Raw genomic sequence first — 14,635 nt, 5'->3', positions numbered from 1 at the left:
TCCTTGCATCCCTGGGATGAATCCCACTTGGCCATGATGTATGATCTTTTTAATGTATTGTTGGATGTGGTTTACCAATATTTTGTTGAGGATTTTAGCATCTATGTTCATCAGTGATATTGGCCTGTCATTTTCTTTTTTTGTTGTGTGTTTATCTGGTTTTGGGATTAGGACGATGCTGGCTTTATGACAAGAGTTTGGGAGTCTCCCATCATTTTGGATATTTTGGAATAGTCTGTGAAGAATAGGGGTTAGCTCTTCCTTAAATGTTTTGTAGAATTCTCCTGTGAAACCATCCAGCCCAGGGCTTTTGTGTGCCAAGAGTTCTTTGATTACTGCTTCAATTTCACTAGCTATTACCAGTCTGTTCAGGCTTTTTATTTCTTTTTTGGTTCAGTTTCAGAAAATTATATGTTTCTAGTAATTTGTCCATTTCATTCAGGTTTTCAAATTTCTCGACATAGTGTTGTTTGTAGTAATTTCTTACAATCCTTTGTATTTCTGTTGTATGAGTTGTAATTTCTCTTCTTTCATTTCTGATTTTATTTACTTGGGTCCTCTTTTTTTCCTATTGAGCCTGGATAAAGGCTTGTTGATATTGTTTATCTTTTCAAAGAATCAGCTCCTGGATTTGTTGATCCTTTGGCTTGTTCTTTTAGTCTCTATGTCATTTAATTCTGCTCTGATCTTGATTATTTAATTCCTTCTACTTGCTCTGGGCTTTCTTTGCTGTTGTGCCTCCAGTTCTTGTAGATGTAGTGTTAAATTATTTGAAATGTTTCTGTCTTTTTTAGGTAGGCCTATATTACTCTGAACTTTCCCCTCAGGACTGCGTTTGCTATATCCCATAGGTTTGGACTGTTGTGTGTTCCTTTTCATTTGTTTCCAGAAAGTTTTTGATTTCTTCTTTGATCTCATTATTAACCCATTCATTGTTTAATAGCATACCTTCAGTCTCTGTGAATTTCAATATTTTTTAGTTTTATCCTTGAAGTTTGTTTCTAGTTTCAAGTTCTGTGGTCTGGGAAAATGCTTGATATGACTTCAATTTCCTTGAATTTGCTGAGGCTTGTTTTGTGTCCTATCATGTGGTCTGTCTTCGAAAATGTTTCATGTGCATTGGAAAAGAATGTGTATTTTGTTTCTATAGGATGAAAGGTTCAATATATATAAGTTAGGTTCATTTGATATTTTTACTTCTTAGTCCCCTCACTTCACCCTTTTCCTCACACTGCCTCCTATCTAGCAGCCACCAAAACGCTCTCTGTATCCATGGTTCTGTCTCTGTTCTTCTTGTTTGCTTAGTTTTTTTCAGGTTCAATTGTTAATAGATATGCATTTATTGCCATTTTATTGTTCAGAGTTTTGATCTTCTTTTTCTTAAATAAGTCCCTTTAACATTTCATTTAATAATGTCTGGTGATGAGGAACTCCCTCAGTTTTTTTTTGTTAGAGAAGCTTTTTATCCACCCTTTGGTTCTAAATGATAGCTCTTCTGTTTAGAACAATTTTGGGTGTAAGTCTCATATTTCATGACTTTGAATATTTCTTGCCAATCTCCTCTAGCTTGCAAAGTTTCTTTTGAGAAATCCACTGGCAGTCTTATGGGATCTTCCCTATAGGTACTAACTGTGTTTCTCTTGCTGCTTTTAAGATTCTCTCTGTATCTTTAAACTTTGGCACTTCATTATGATGTGTCTTGCAGTGGGACTCTCTATCTTGTTTGGGATTCTCTGTGTTTCCTGGACTTGCATGTCTATTTTCTTCACCAAATTAGGGAAGTGTTTTCACTATTTTTTCAAATAGACTCCCAATTTCCAATTTCTTGCTCCTTTTCTTCTCCTTCTGGCACCTCTATGATGTAAATTTTAGACCTCTTGAAATTGTCCCAGAGGCTGCTTATACTTTCTTTGTTTTTTTTTTGATTCTTTTTTCTTCTTGTTCTAGTACATTGTTTTTTGCTCCCTTGTGTTCCAGATAATTGATTTGCTTCTCAGCTTCATCCACTCTACTGTTGTTTCCCTATAAATTTTTCTTTATTTCAATTAGTGTATCCTTCATTTCTGACTGGATCTTTTTCATGCTGCTGAGGTCCTCACTGAGTAACTTGAGCATCCTTATAATGAGTATTTTGAATTCTGCATCCGATAGATTGCCCATATCCATTTCATTTAGCTCTTTTTCTGGTGTTTTTATATGTTCTTTTATCTGGGCCATGTTTCTTTGTCTCTTTTGACAGCCTCCCTGTATTTATTTGCATGTATTAGGTAGAGCTGCTTCAACTCCATGTTCTGGCACATAGCCCAATGTAGTAGATTTCCTGCAGGGTCAAGTGGCACAGCTTCCCCTTTCGCCTAAGCTAGACACTTAAGGTATGCCCTTTGTGTGGGTTGAGTACACCCTCCTTTTGTAGTTGAGCCTTGATTGCCTTTGGCAGGTCCATGGGAGGGATTTACCCAGGCCAGTCAGCTGCAAGGACTGGCTGTGACCACTTACCACCAGCCTCCTTCTGTGCAAGTTCAGCTGTGTGGTTCACGGTGGTGGTCTCTGAGTTTGTAGCTGGGTGTGCAGGTTCTGGGGTTTCTCAGCAGCTGTAGACTAGGTCAGCTCTGACCTGTGTTTTGCCAGTGGCTGCCCTGCATGACCTATAAAGCAACCTGAGTTGACTGAACTTGTGCTGGGCTTGGAGATTGCCAGGTGAACGGAAGCTGTGAATCTAGTACGGTGGCTGCTAGTGCTGGGACTGCAGCCACTTAGCAAGAGATATGGGGCTTGGGGATCATTGAGGCTGGCTGTCATTTGTTTGAGAGGATTTTGTGAAGTTGTGAAGCATGAGCCAAGACCAAACATTCATATAGAAAAGCAGCTTGGGTGGGACTATAAGTTTGGTGGCACAGAGTCTCTGGTGATCTTCGGGGAGGGGCAGACTGTTTTAGCCACAGCTGGTACCAGCCTGCCAGCTCTGTGGCTCTGGCTTTGTGAGGGAAGGTTCCAGAGAGGGACAGTGGCCTCTCTTGCCTTTCTATCTCCCAGCTCTTGCCTTGATGCCACCAGATGCTTCAGTTCCTCTCTGTATGCCACTGGTGCCTTTTAAGCTGTTACCCTGGTCCTACAGTTCAGAGGGTGTGAGTCTGAGTAAGTCCATGTATGACTTATTTAAGAGGAAGTGCTTGGGACTCTAGTAGTTTCTTCCACCAACTTAATCCCTGCTGGTTTTTATGGTCAGTAGTTATGGGGACTTATCTTTCTGGCACTGGTACCCTGGGCTGAGGGGTCTGCTATGGAGCTATGACCCCTCCCTCCTAATATTCCTTCCTGAATTTTTATCCACCACAAGTGGGTGAGGACCAGACCATTCTGAGTCTCTGCCCCTCCTCCAAGTTTGGATGGATGTGGTTTCTTTAATTCCATAGTTGTCAGACTTACATTTAATTCAATTTTGACATTTCTGGGTCATGATTGTTCTATATTTTAGTTGTAATTTTGATGTCATTGTGTGGGAGGCAAGCTGTGTATACCTATGCAGCCACCTTGACCATGTTATATTATTTTTGTTTAGGTTCTTTAGTCTTTATGAATGAGGCTGCTAGGAACATTTGCAATCAGATTTTCTGAGGACACCTCCTTTCACTTCTCTTGGGAAAATACCTACACGTGAAAGAAATTATTGGCTTTTCTGATAATAGTATGTTGGCCATGGGAATTAGTGGCTATAGAGAAGAAGGGAGTAGGTACTCTGATGTTCTGGTACAGGAGAGTGTTTCCTGTCACTTTCCAGCAGTGACAACACCTTTAACTACATTAATATAGGATCCTGGTGCTTTCCCAGTACTATTTCCTGGACCTTTTTTTTCTACATTCTCCCATCATCAGAGAAACTTTACCTACACCTGGGAGTAGCAGGGTTCTCTCTGCCCCTCTTACAGCAGCTTAAAGCTTTTGCTATTTATGAGAGGATAGTCTGGGCAGGGTGGCTGGGGTTCATGCTTTCCACACAGCAAAGCAGCTGTTCCCTTCCTTTTCCTTTTAGCCTCTACCACCCTAAGAGCCTCTCAGGTTATCTGCCATGATACCATCTTTGTCATGAGCATCAGCTGGACTCCATGGAAAAGAACCCAAGAGTGAGCCCATTGATTTCTCATGTCTGAGGCTGCCAGGGAATCTAGCCCATCATAACACCCACACTCAGTCTTTACCAGTTCTTTAAAGGCTCAGCTAATTTTTTTCCTTACTCAATTGTATAGCAGCCAGTGCCTTTCTTCCCACGCCACCTGTGAGCCACCTGTGAACTACCTGTGAACCAGGCCACTGGTGCTTGATTTAACTCAATTTCATTTGAATATGAAATTAAAGCACTTTGACACAGTTTAATGTTCTATCTAATAATTCCTGTGAATTTTCTAATGGGACATCCATGGAAGAGGTCCCATTAGAGGAGGATCAAAATGATTGAGAAAGATCAAAATCTGAATCCAAAGAGACATGGTTCTCACACTAGCCTCCCGCCGAGCACTGATGTTTTGCTACAAAATTTCATGGAGTTGGTATTTTCCCAAATATCAGAAAATAGTTAACTTACAAGTAAAGTTTTCTTAATTTTAAGTTTTTACCTCATAAGTAGCTACTATTGTCAAACCGAGGCTGTGTGACACTCAGTGGGGCGTGCGGCTGGGAAACAATGAACATGGAATGGCACATTGGGCAGCCGATCATAAAGCTGGCATGATGATGAAGCTCTCTCACCACATTATGAGGTAATTGGGTTTATCTTATATGGTTTCAGCTTGATAAAATGTTTCCATAAAACGTTTTATGTATTTTGGGAGTGTGGAGCCCTGTATCATTTTAGAGATGTTTTGAAAAATATGTATTGTATATATACCTCTAAGTTTATGCCAGCATTATTTACAATAGCCAGAATCTGGAAGTAGCCCAATGTATTTATCTATCAGTAGATTAGTGGATAAAAAAGATGTGGTACATTTATACAATGGAAAAATACATGGCTGTAAAACCAAGAAGGAATTCTTACCCTTGTGACAGCATGGGTGGACCTGGAGAATATTACACTAAGTGAAATAAGTCAGACAGAGCAACACAAATACCATGTGATCTCACAGGTGGAATCTAACTAACAAAATAAAACCAGAGGCACAGATGAATGGAACAGAATGATAGATCTCGGAGGAGTAGGGGTGTGGGGACTGGAAGAGATTAGATGAAGAATGTGTCTGCATATATGCATAGCCAACGGACACAGACAACAGTGTGGTGAAGGAGGGGGACAAGGCTGGGTGGGGGGGACAATGGAAGAGAAATGGGGCATCAGTAATAATGTCAGCAACAACAAAAAAATGTGTATTGATCACAGAAAGTTGCAATAGTCTTGTGGAGAAAACACTGAAAAGCAAAGGGGAGGATGTAGCCCAAACTGGGATTAGCAAAATGCCTGGTTTTAATCTCATGTTACTTCTGTTACTGTTCAAATGTTTACTGTAGTGACTCATATTATTTTAAGCCATTTGAAAAGCCAAGATTTTAGCCAAGTCTATTTGGAGACGTGAAAGAAGGACATGTTAAGTCTAAATACAAAGCTTGTACCCAATTATGGAGGAGGGAAGGGAGGGGTGAATAAGTTTTTTAATTCATGCCAGTTTTTAACTTTTAAACAGCTGAAACAAATTCTGAAGGATTTTCTACTCTTTAAAGCTAATGAGTGAAGTAAATGATAACTCTGCAAGACATGGAGTTATCTGTATTTATTAGAGTTGAAGGCATTCTAAGACATAAGATCCATCTCCAAATCTGGGGTATGTTTATAAATTACTTTTATATTTAAACACATACAATACTAATAGAACTTGGCTGGTGCCTCCATATGTTTTCTGATAATATTTTCTGCTAAGAAATATGTTTCCAATTTTTAAAATAAAACTAAGCATATCACTATTTCATGGCCTCTGTGAAAGAGTATGATGGTTTCTAAGCAGTTTATCACCTGTAAGTATTTCACTTGGCTTTAGTGAGTTTTCACATGACTAACTTTGGATTATAGGATGATTTGAATAATAATTTGGCCCTGAAAATTGATTGTTTCTTAATTTCCTCATCTGTAAAGTGGGAATAATAGTGCCTCCTTTATACCCAAAACCTCTATAATTTTATTGACAAATGTCACCCTCAATAAATTCAATAAATAAGAAAATAAAAATAGAGGAATCTCTTTTGAAAGAAAATAGTGCCTCCTTCATAGTATTGGTTAAAGGTTTAAATGAGGCATTGACTGTAGACTGCTTGTTTCCCCGGCTGGCCCACATTAAAGCTTAGCTATTATTAATATCTAAAATGTAGAAGTAGTTACAGGGTTGTTTTGCGGGCCCTACAGAAGTGCTGTGTAGCACTGTAGAGATACTTCCATTTAGAATGGAAGAAACAACAGTGATAATATTCCCTGTGAAAAACTTAAAGCATTTATTGTGAGAACTGAGATAATGCACATTAATCTATGTTGCAACTTTATAATACCCTGGCTGCATATTATTTTGGGGCTGCAAAGTTAACAAACTATTCACAACAAGAAAAGAACTGTGTTATTTTATATACTCACCATTCTAAAAGAACCTGTCAATTTTATTTTATTTTTTACTGTTTTATTCTCCCAGGTTTCATTTTTTAAGTAACATTTTTTTAAAAACTTGAATTTAAGATAGCTTTCTCCATGTCTTTCACACCTGACAAGCATGAATGTCAATGCAGTATTTTAGTTCAGTTCAGCTTATGTAGCAAACTCAGTCATAATGCAGCATCCCAGAATTCTGAAGCCATCCAGAGTGTAGGCAAGGACGTCAGTAACTCTACAGAGGGTTTTCCCTTTTTCTTCTTTCTCTGGAGAACCAGCAGGGGGAGCATGGGTTTCTCCCTATCTAAATAGTTGGAAAGGCTTTTAAATATTGGTGGATGATTCGTGATTATTTTTATTAAAGATGGAGTTTGAATGAAGATGTAAAATTCAAAGTATGAATACTCATTAATTATCTTAATAATACTGACAAGTATAAACTGTTTCAAGGTGGAAACGTTCTGTTCAAGACTACAGGTCATTGTAGACTGAAACAGGAAGCTACAGAGGAACTTTACCACAACATAATTTAGAATCTACTAGATTTTATTGAAAGTGGAGGGAGGGAGAAAGCTGATAATGGCTGGAATTGTGTCATAATATTTTTTGAGTACTTGCTATGTTTCAGATTATAAACTAACTTATGGAGCTAAAGAGACAAATCAGCCTCAGTCTGGGGAGGCAGACAGGGAAGAAAACTTTAGAAAAAAAGTCACTTGAAGGAATACTGTTTAATTTCTAAATAAGAACTTTAAATAAAATGTTTGGGGGACTTCTGGCCAAGATGCAGGCATAGGTAGATGAACTTTGCCTCCTCGCACAACCAAAATAAGAACAACAAATTTAAAAACAAAAACAAAGAAAATCAACCAGAACCACCAGAAAATTGAACTGTGTGGAAGTCCAACAACCAAGGAGTTAAAGAAGACACATTTATCCAGACCGGTAGGAGGGGTGGAGACCAGCCACTGGGGTGGAGAGGATGCACAGCAAAGCAGTGGCTGGAGGACTGGCGAGGCCCCAGCTGGTGGAAGGGGTGAATCCAGAAGGGAAATCCCTGGGTCTAGACCCTACCAGTTCTTCATTGTGCTTCAAACAATTAAAGGTTTAAAACACTGGTATGGTTTATAATATTCATATGTATAATTCCATAAACTAATGTACAATAATTCTTTTAATGTGCTCTTATGAAAATTAGACAGGTAGATCAAGTTACCTGGCTTCTGAAAGGTCTTTTTACTCCACTAGACTGACAGCTCTTCAAAGGCAATGATAATAACTTAATCATTGATGTATTTCTTGATCAGGCACGAAATAAGTTATCAGAGAATGTTGAATGAATAAATAGATCAGTGAATGAATGAATGTTTAGTAGAAACACAGAATTGCAAACTTTTTGTGCTGGTCCAGTCAGTCTATTTCTTGAGAAGTTATATATCATAGGAAAGCCTTCATCTTCCAAGAGTATTTGTTCAAAGTGTGCAATTCTCCATAATTGCCAAAATTTTACAAGGAAGGATTTTCATATCTGACAGAGAAAGACATTCCTTGTCTCTTCTTATATGTACATCTTTAGAAAGAATATCATGGTGAAGACCTTTCTGGTTATCACCGTAAGTCTGTCATAAAAAGTTTCACCCTTGTACTCTAAAATGGCCTAAGAATTCAGTGATACAGACGGGCACATTCTTTTGAGGTGTATTTCTTCCCAAATGCCTTTTCTGATAGTTTAATCTGGTGGTATAAACTCAGTTACAAGGGAGATAGAATGCTCTGATCTGGAATACCATTAGGAAGAAGTCTAAAAGTGAGCAAGAATGAGGACAGAACAGATGGATAAAAAAAAGAGATGAAATTGTTAGCAAGTGGTCACCACGCCCAGAATGTCCTCCATGCAGTGTCCTCTGTCAGGATACCACATTGTAGTCATCATACATCCTCAATCTTCAATAACCTGTGACAGTTCTTCAGGCTTTTCTTGTCTTTCCTGACCTTGATATTCTTGCAGAGTACCGATCAGGTGTTTGTAGAATGTTTCTCAATTTGGATTTATCCAATGTTTTCTTATGCTTAGTGTGGGTTGTGGATTTTATGGAAAGATACCACAGATGTGATATCCCCTTCTCTTCTCATCACTGAGGGAATACATGTTATCAATATGCCCAATTACTGCTTATATTAACCTTGATCACTTGGTTAAAGTGATAACTCCCCGTTTTTTTCACTGTAAATTTATTCTTACCTTTCCATAGAAGTAAGTTAGTAGTGAATCAGTAAGTTCATTTAAGAGAGGAGAAATTAAGGTCCTGGATATATGTTAAAACAAACAAAGAAATAAATATTTTGGAGGAAATACTTTGAGAATATGCTAATATCCTACTTCTTAAAGTTTTTTTCTTATCATTCTACCTTTGTAATGCATCTTTTTTCCTTTGACTGCCTTCAAAATAATTTTTTTTAGAAATTTAAATATGACAAGCTTAGGTATGGTTTTTTTGCTGTTTTGGGTTTGTTTGCTTGTCTGGTTTTTTTTTTTTTTTTAATATACCGCATGGTGTTTTCTGTGCTTTGTGGATCAGTTTGCTGTCTCTCATTAAGTTCAAGAAATCCTTGGCCATTATATCTTCAGCTATTTCTTCTGCATTATTTCCTCTTTTCTCTTTTCACACAATTCCCATTAAACATGGGTTAGACTGCTCGACATTGTCTTGCAGTCCTTGAGTTTTCTATTCTGTTTTTTTCCCCACTTTACTTTTCTATTTGTGTCTCAGTTTGGTTGTGTTGAGTTGACTGATTATTAGCCCTTTGACACTATTTTTCATCTCTGTTACTATGTTTTTAATTAATTTCTATCATTCCCATCTGGTTCTTTCTTAGTTTCCATCTCTGCTGAAATTACCTGTTTGATTTTATATGCTGTCTGCTCTTCCATTAGAGCCTTCAACATATTAAAAAGTTATTTTAAATTTGTCTGATAGTTCCAGTACCTGTGTCATATCTGAGTCTGGTTCTAATCATTGCTTTGTATTTTTTTGTGTTTTTTTCCTTGCCTTTTTAAATGCCTCCTAATCTTTTGTTGAATGCAAACTCTCTTGTATAGGTAGATGCTGCGGTCATTATTATTCACCCTGGGAGATGGGCACATCTTTCTTTCTGGCCAGTCTTTAGTAGAGGTTTGTGTAAGCTGGGTCAGGAGATGGACTACATTGAGGTTTGTTGTAACAGTACTGCAGTTACCCTCAGTGCCGGCAGGTTTTGAATTCTTCCAGTGGTTCCTCTACCATTTAGGATGTGGGCTGGTGTGCCAAAGGTTGTTTTCTCTATGCCTATTCCTACCTTGGTTTAGGGGGGATTTTTTACACTGTGCCCAAGAGAGAATTCTTTTTCTTTCCACTTTCCCAGCTATATTCCTATGTTATTTTTACTTGATTCTTGTTAACCTGGTAGTGTACCAGTGGTAGGAGAAGCAGTTGTCTGATATTCTGATAAAGCTTCAAGCTCAGTCAGGTGCTGTGTCCTGAGTTTCTGGAGCATGGCCTTCTCACGTGCTTCTGCCCCTCTCTGAAGGGCAGTGCTTGCTTTCTTCTCTTCTTGACTTTCAGCCACAGTGTATTTTCACCAGGGACCCGCGGTGACAGTTTTCACTGATCTTCCCCCTGCAGATTAAGGCTTTTCTGTTTTAGGGGAGTTAGAGGCGATGTATTGAGCCATGGTTTTAGCAGCTGCTGCTGTATATTCTCATAGCCAGCACCCTAAGAGAAACTTTCTCAGAATGCCCCCTGATCTTCTCTGTGAGTGCCTGGAGAAGTTCTGGGAGTCACAGCCTGCAAGAGGGTGTGAAGAACCCTACACCTGTAGGTTTGGCACTCTCATGCTAGCTCACCCGCATCCTCTAGCAATTTCTTTAAAAAATTTTTAAAAGAAGATGTAGCTGCATCTTCTTTCCAGCTAAGATGGTGTCTAGTGTTGTCTGCCTGAGGTAAGCAAAAGTTGCTCCTGTTTTTCTTTTAAGACACCAGTGTCTTCCCAGGCATCAGGTTATTCAGTGGCCCTGCAATGGATGGCCTTGAATCTTTAACAGATTCAAGAAAAATCAAAATTTGCAGTTTTTGGGAGCAACACTCTCTCTTTACATCTCTCAACTGAAAATTCTTAGCTTGATTTGTGTCATTTTCTCGTCTTTATTCCCCACTACTATGTTTGTCGGAATTCACTGTGCATAAGCATCCACTGAGAAGCACGTTAATGATACGTATTTCTGTATCTCACCTCTAGAAAGTGTCATTCAGTAGTTTGAGGCAGACAAAAGGAACTTGCATGTTAAAAAGCTCCCCAGGGAGTCCCGATGCTAAAAAGGACTTTGAAAGGCAGTATCCTTTCAAAGGTAAGTAAGCTCCCCTCATGGATGATGGCTTTTTTGCCTTTGTATTTCCCATTGTGTCTGTCTATTCTGTATATATGTTAACCTCTAAAAATATGCAAAATATGCACTGAATTTGACTTGTTGAATAGGATCATAAGTGAGGAAAAATCCCTTGAAATATCCTACTTTTTCCCCACAATTATGAAACCTATCTGTAATTCAAGGTTCAGCTGAGGTTCCAAATCTTCCCAGCCATGTTCTCAGAGTACCTAGCATTTAGAGGCCTTTGGGGGTAGTGAGTCAAGAAACCTGTTTTTAGCTTTTAGTTTTGTCAGAAACTAGCTGTGTAATTTGGTTATGACACAAACTTTTCTGCAATTCAATTTGGCTTTGATTAACAAAATATAAGAATGCAATAGACTTGGATCATAAATACGAGTAATTATGAAAATCACTTGGGGAAGTGTTTATTTTTACTCATAATATATGAATGTATGTATATATACGCACATATATAATACAACATACATGTATATACACATGTATATACACACATATACATTACATCTATTATATATTACATATATAACATATATATTAATTACAGATCCCAGTGCCTCCATCCTTGGAGATGCTGAATGAGTAATCTTGAGGTATTTCATTTTTAACACTCTAGATAATTCAAACAATCAGTCATGTTTGGAATCCACTGGATAGATGCTTTCTAAATTCTCAGGTCCTAGCACTTATCACCTTCTATTAAACTCTCTGATGGCCATGTCTCTGCCACCACAAAGTGGTGACTAAAAATGTAATTACAATAGATTTAAGTTTCATTTATATTATCATCCCCAATATATTGCAATATGCTTGATGATAAAAACCATGTGTTATTTTTTTCTCTTGAGCAGAGTTCCTCACACAAAAGCAACTTAGTAAATTTTTATTGATTGATGGAATGAAAATAAGTTAGAGCCAGGAAGTTGGAAGTCAGGAAAAAAAGGAAAGTTGAAGGCAGGCGGGAAGATATAGCAGTCTTAGTCTTAACCATGTGAGTAGAATATCTTGGCAAAGGGGGTTTAAATAGGTTGGATAGGTGACAAAGGAGAACTGGCAGAGAAGAAGGTGGCAGTAGTCAAGGTAACTAAGCAGTTGATGAGCATCTTAGTTGGGAGTTTCCAAAACGTGGAGGAGGAAATGACATGTGTGTATGTTAGAGGAAGGGAGAACTAATGAGGTGAGGCAGCTGCATTTCTAAGGGCTAATGACAGTTTTCAGACAGAGAGAACAAATAAGTGTAGCAAAAAGACTGCAGAAAGCTTTAATTTCTGGAGTTCAAAAGAAGAAGTTGAGTTTTTACATGGAGGGCAGCTGCCTAGGAGAACAGCCGTATATTGCAGCCGTCTTTGTGAAAATGAGAAATGAAAGTTGTTGTGTAAAGCCAATAAAATTTGTATATTTATAGCATAGCCTGAGCCTATTCTATTCTCACTAATTAAAAAAAAAAACTTCAAAGGATTTCTATGGGATGTTAGTTGATAATCCTGATGCATCTGTCAATTTGAGTTCATATAAAATATAACCCCAATATCTAAATGATGTACCTGTTGAATAGATTTGTGTAATGCCTCGACTGCTAAATATAAAGAACATTTGCTCAAAATGAAAAAGTCGAGTTTTAAAATTTGACTTAACAACTAGGTATGAGAAGTAAGTGCCATGTTTGCTATTAAGTAAGAAGGTGAGATTTTTATTTACATCACTAATTCTATTAGTGGAATAACTTCCAGGAAGGAAATGTACCCTGTAAGATATTTAAAAATAATGTTTGTCTCCTACCCCCGAGGTCTCACTGCAAGGATTGGAGTGAGCAAAGATTGTCAATTTTTGAATGGTCTTATTCAGAAATTATCATGGTATCTATGTTTTCTTGCAAAAGAGAATCAGTATTTGGTGTGTATGTCAAAAAAGAAGCAATTCCCTTTTAAACGGTATACTGTATTGTGTACTTGCAGCTTAGAGATGACTGATCCTCTGCAGAGAAGTCACTCATTGAAGAAAACAGCCATAAAGTCGAAGACGTAGAATGTTGCCATATTACAAAGCCAAATGTAACAGAATATTTGAAAGAAGGCAAACCTTGACAACCATCAACTGATAAAGTTGGTGACTAAATAAGTTCGAGAACAAATATGTGGGACCCTTAAAACAGAAGAAGGTGTCCCAGCATGGAAACTATGGAACCCGGAGAGGAGACCCTGTTCTGGGTCAGACCACTCCGTTGGCCTCCTTGTTCCAGGTTTATCATAAGTTATATGTGAGATGAATAGGTTGTCAGGACTTCCTGTGTATCCTTTCTATTTCATTGTATTTTAACATGTATCTTGGTGACATTACTGAGCATGAAGTTATTTGATCTCAGTAAGTCATTTTGTCACTCTTCACAAAGTTAGGAATAAAAGCTCCCTTCTAGGTACCACTAAGTGCAGATAACGTAACTGGAAATAACACACTCATGACCAAGGTTGAGGTGCTGAAGTCAGTGGTGCAGACTTGACATGGCTGAGTAGAAATGTCAGTTGTGTGTCCTGCCTTCTGCCCGCTGAAACCCAGGCACAGAGCTCAAGATAAGCTGGTTGGTTTTGCCAAGAATCTTTAACTGAGCCAAGAAAAAAGTTCTTTGAAACTTACTCATTGCAGCAATTGAACTCAGGTGTCAGTTAAATCTCTGCGCTGTCTTGATTCGTCATTCTAACTATTCTGTCTCAAAGCCTAGTTTGTCTTTGGATGATTTGATATACATGTATGTTGTGAAATAATTTCCACAATCAAGTTAATTAACACCTCCACCACCTCATATAGTTATCTTTTTTATTTTATTTATTATTTTTTGCTGAGAAAATTTAAGATCTATTCTCTTAACAAATTTCAAGTACACAACAACACGGTCATTATTCAAACACACAACAGAGTGTTATTAATTACAGTCTCCTGTTGTGTATTAGATCTTCAGCACTTATTCATCTTATCACTGAAAGCTTGTACCCTTTTAGGAACCTCAAATCCTACTTTTCCAATTTCCCCATTATTCTATTAGCACTTGTGATTTTTCAAATAAATATTTTTAAGTTTGCCAAATTCATCTTCGATGTTTGAACTCTCTGCAAATATAACACAAACACTTTTAGTAAATATGAGCGAAAGCAGATGACTAGATCCAGAGTTCTCAGAAAGAGAATAATTTATCTCAGGTGATACTTCATAAAAAGGCCAAGAAAGATTAAAAAAGGGGGTCAGAAGGTAAGTACAGGGTTGGCTAAAGTAGGTTACTAATAATAAATAATGCAATAATTAAAAAATTAATAGTAGCCCTGGCTAGTGTGGCTCAGTGGATTGGGTACCGGCCTGCAAGCAGAGTCACTGGTTCCATTCCCAGTCCGGGTACATGCCTGTGTTGCAGGACATGTTCCCAGTAGAGGGTGCAGGATGCAACCGCACACTGATGTTTCTCTCTCTCTCCCCTTCCCCTCTCTCTAAAAATAAATAAATATTTTAAAAATTGATAGTAATACAAGAATAAACTGTTTCGCATACTCACAACTGTAAATTAGAGACAGTTTTGTTACTTGTGAGCCCTCCAGGAACTCCCTGCT

This window comes from Artibeus jamaicensis, unplaced genomic scaffold, assembly GCF_021234435.1.
Source record: "Artibeus jamaicensis isolate MK-2021 breed Jamaican fruit bat unplaced genomic scaffold, CSHL_Jam_final contig_1284, whole genome shotgun sequence".
Classification (NCBI taxonomy): Eukaryota; Metazoa; Chordata; class Mammalia; order Chiroptera; family Phyllostomidae; genus Artibeus; species Artibeus jamaicensis.
This window is presented reverse-complemented; position numbering follows the sequence as displayed.